This window comes from Macrobrachium nipponense, chromosome 27 (assembly GCF_015104395.2).
Source record: "Macrobrachium nipponense isolate FS-2020 chromosome 27, ASM1510439v2, whole genome shotgun sequence".
Classification (NCBI taxonomy): Eukaryota; Metazoa; Arthropoda; class Malacostraca; order Decapoda; family Palaemonidae; genus Macrobrachium; species Macrobrachium nipponense.
Genome location: NC_087216.1, coordinates 61,661,850 through 61,666,849, shown reverse-complemented (window position 1 = coordinate 61,666,849; position 5,000 = coordinate 61,661,850).

The following is a 5,000-nucleotide window of genomic DNA, read 5'->3' as shown; positions in this document are numbered from 1 at the left end:
TATGGGTACTAGTTAGTCAAGGGATTAACAGCTTAAGGGCGTTGTTTTGGATACAAAGAACATAAGGACATATGTACTGTGACAATAACAGTGAAAGTTATAAACAGTGGTAAATAAATATTCAAAATACAATGCCATGTGCTAGTGTTTTCCTTAAATGTATGTTTAAGATTTAATGTTACATGTTGGTTTTAGATAAATTACAAAATCACATACAGGAATACAAATGAATATAGAAATCTAAATACAGGAATAAAAAAAAAATATTTTATAGTATGCATAAAGGTACAAGTAAGATAATTTCTGTTTATACATAAATGTGTATAACTTAAATTTGAGTGAGTGAGCGTGTGTGTGTCCAAATGGTCTACGTTGGTTAATGGCTGCAGATTCGTGTTGGGCGGGTCTCAACAACCTGAGCAAGGATGTTACTTGGCTCTCGCTGGCCCTCTCGTGTCTTCTAAGGGGCGCGATATTCTCGGTATGGTTGGGGCGTGTTGTCTGGTCCCTGTTGACTTGCGTATTCCTTCTCCTGCTGGAGGGGAGAATATGGTCCGACTCTTGTTGGACGTTCAAGGTCGGCTTCTGAATAACGATCCCTCACCGCTTCGGTTATTAAGAGACGACCATAGTTGTCTTCTCTGTGCACGACCTGGGTGCCTTCTATGAGGTCTTATAGAGATGGCTTCCTGTCTGTGAACATCTATGCAATGCTGATGGATAGCCCCTTGATTTCTGTGAGCCAGCCGACGTCTCCGAAGGGTCGTTGTAGTGTGCCTGATGTAGTTTTGGCTGTGAGATGACACATCTCTTCTGGACAAGTAAATTTGTAAACTACATTCTTGCACATCTCCTTCGGTCCCCCCGGAGCGGTGCTGTTCTTCATTATTAGGTGGGCTGCTACAAGGTTGGGCTTACTATATACCTGAGGCTTATTTTTGTGGTAAGGGGCTTTTGGGGTTACGCCTCTGTTTATTATCCCGCGTAGTGTGCAGCAATCCTCCTTGTATGCAGACCCATAATGTACACGATGGTAAATAATCAAGTTCTCCTCGTTTTTCGTCGTGTTGGGTTTGGTAAAATTCGTCCATTTTCTTTTTTATTGCTGCTTCGATCATTTGATCTGCATAGCCGTTGTTTGTTAGTAGTGGCGAATTCGATCGAGTTCATTATGTATGTCTCTCCATGATGAGCTGTGTGAAGGCTCTGTGGACATACGCACTCACGACAGACTTTTTGTATGCGTCCGGGCATTCCCCGCGTGCGTTCAAGCAACGGCCAGCGTTCATTGCTTTCGTTATAAACGGTCGTCTTAAACTGTCCTTCTTGTTGTTTTACCAAGACATCAAGAAATGGCAAAGTCTTCAGTTGGCTGTGCTCTGCGGTGAGGTTGAGCACTGAGTTTCATTTTAGAGCATCTGCTAGTTTTCTGGCATCGTCAGGTTCCTAGGTTTTTTATGTTCTCTGAAGGACCTTCAGAGAACATAAAAAACCTAGGATTTATGGGCGATACATCAACGATATTTTCGTCACAATACAAGAACCTGACGATGCCAGAAAACTAGCAAGGAGAACTTGATTATTTACCATCGTGTACATTATGGGCCTGCATACAAGGAGGATTGCTGCACACTACGTGGGATAATAAACAGAGGCGTAACCCCAAAAGCCCCTTACCACAAAATAAGCCTCAGGATATATAGTAAGCCCAACCTTGTAGCAGCCCTAATAATGAAGAACAGCACCGCTCCGGGGGGACCGAAGGAGATGTGCACGAATGTAGTTTACAAATTTACTTGTCCAGAGGAGATGTGTCAATCTCACAGCCAAAACTACATCAGGCACACTACAACGACCTTCGGAGGGACGTCTGCTGGCTCACAGAAATCAAGGGGCTATCCATCAACATTATAGATGTTCACGACAGGAAGCCATCTCTACAAGAGCTCATAGAAGGCACCCAGGTCGTGCACAGAGAAGACAACTATGGTCGTCTCTTAATAACCGAAGCGGTGAGGATCGTTATTCAGAAGCCAACCTTGAACGTCCAACAAGAGTCGGACCATATACTCCCCTCCAGCAGGAGAAGTAATACGCAAGTCAACAGGGACCAGACAACACGGCCCAACCCACCGATAATATCGCGCCCCTTAGAAGACACGAGAGGGCCCAGCGAGAGCCAACGTAACATCCTTGATCAGGGTCGTTGAGACCGCGCCCCAACACGAATCTGCAGCTGTTAACCAACGTAGACCATTTGGACACACACATACACACACACACACAAGCTCACTCACTCACTCACTCAAATTTAAGTTATACACATTTATGTATAAACAGAAATTATCTGACTTGTACCTTTATGCATACTATAAAATATTTTTTTTTTTTTTTTTTATTCCTGTATTTAGATTTCTATATTCATTTTTATTCCTGTATGTAATTTTGTAATTTATGTAAAACCAACATGTAACATTAAATCTTAAACATACATTTAAGGAAACACTAGCACATGGCATTGTATTTTGAATATTTACGTAACCACTGTTTATACTTTCACTGTTATTGTCACAGTACATATGTCATTATGTTCTTTGTATCCAAAACAGCGCCCTTAAGCTGTTAATCCCTAGACTAACCAGTACCCATACCTCAATGTCATACTTCCCACACGATGAAATAAATAGGCCGAAACAGGCCAAAATTGTAAGTCAGTAGTCGCTTGATAATGCCATAAGGCGAAACAGCTGTCGCGACAAAATTCAATAAATGGAAGAAGGAAGTCTGCGTATTTTTCACCAGAATTGACGAACGAGAATCGGAAAAAAAACTTCGTCGGTATGAAGATAACTGCAAGAAACTTATTGATGCCACTAAAGCAATTGCTTTAAACGAATATATATATATTATATATATATATATATATATATATATATATATATATATATATAATATATTATATATATATATATATATTATATATAATATATATATATATATATATATATATATATATATATATATATATATATATACATATATATATATATATATATATATATATATATATATATATATATATATATATATATATATATATACATATCTATATATATATATATATATATATATCTATATATATATATATATATATGCTATATATATCTATATATATATATATATATATATATATATATATATATATATATATATATATATAATAATATATATATATATAGCATTTTCCAATACAACTACTATGTTACGACTTATCTCACTTTAAATAGTGAGAGCGACGGGCGATGTGTACATATCCTAGAGCTAATATCAATTTAACATATTAAAATAAAAATACAATTAAATCCACCTTCAAGTTTCATTTTCAAGAAACAATTCGTCTATAAATATAATACATTGTAACCCACCTATGACTTACCATATATATATATATATATATATATATATATATATATATATATATATATATATATATATATATATATATATATATATATATATTTATATTATATAGTATATATATATTTATATGTGTATATATATATATCTATATATATATAATATATATATATATATATATATGTTGTAAAATAAAATATATACATAAATTTAGTGAGTTGGGGAGATGCAGTAACTTTTTTGGAGGAATACATGTTTTTTCTAATATTTCTTTGCATTTTCTCTAAGCAAAATTACAATAATTATAACTTACATAATATCATGAAAGATAATAACTATAGCCAACATAATCCCTGGGTATATCATGAGCAAATAAAAAAGATGTCATGGTAGAGAGAGGCGCATGACACACCCCTTTCATGTCAAGAACTATACTGATATCCCTGAGATGCCCTCTGTTTGAGCTTGCCTGATTCCAAGGTTGCACTAGTCCTATATGTGCCATCGAGTGATGGAAACTCTCTCCCGCCTGATTCAGCCAAATTATATAGCGCATAATATTGATACTCACCATGAGTTAGTCCGTCCACCACCCTAAACCTGTTATAGACACTCACATGATGGTGCCCATCCAATAAGGGTTAAGTCCAAGTTTAGTCTGAATAGGAAGGGGCGGTGGGTGGGGGCGTGAGAAGGGGTGAGAAATATAATGTAAAAAATTACAGATATGAGTGTCTAATCCAAAGTTTTTGAGGTCTCTGAGATTGAATAGTGAAACTTCCGATGCCTCTAAGTCCAAGTTCAGCTCTGGTATGAATGAGGATTGAGAAGGATGAGATATTAAGTGTCAAAATGTTGGGCAATGTAATTGAAGCAGCTATCTCAACAGGAAAGGGAGAGAGTGCAAACAGTTTTTTATCCTACGAATACCACTCATTCCGATGGATCTCCCTTTTAACTTTTAAGAGAATGCAGTTTCCAGTGAGACTTGCATTCTTGATCAGCAAGGCACGGGGAGAGTCAATTAAGTACTGTGGAGTGGATTTGAGATTGTCATGTTTTTTCCTATGGACAACTTTGTTGCTTGCTCAAGGGGTGGATACCACCTGAGAATTAATTTATTCTTGCTCCTGATGGTGAACCTAAAAATTTTGTTTACAAAAACAAGTTGTGTGTTAAAAAATTATTCTAGCGAATTTGTATTAATAGTTTTTAAAAACCTATAAGTAAAAATTCTTTTATACTACAGTATAGATAGATTTGATTCCTTTTCTTGTCCAATAGAAAGTTGAGATAAATAAATGAGGGTGTGTGTGTCTAACACCCGTTGGCGGGCAACCATAGGCTGGCATTGTTTGAACCGTAATATCATCTTTGTTTCATCGCAAAATAAAAGTAAGAGCATCTTTGGAATCCTCGTTAAAAGTTCTGTCAGAGTAATGTTTTCTATCTTCCACAACTATGTTAAAGAAGTTTAGCATGGACGGATATCAGATCAAATCATTACCTGGCTAAAATCCATCCCCTAATAACTCGTTATTTCTCATCGCATAAGAAAAGTAAGGGCATATTTTTTATTCTCG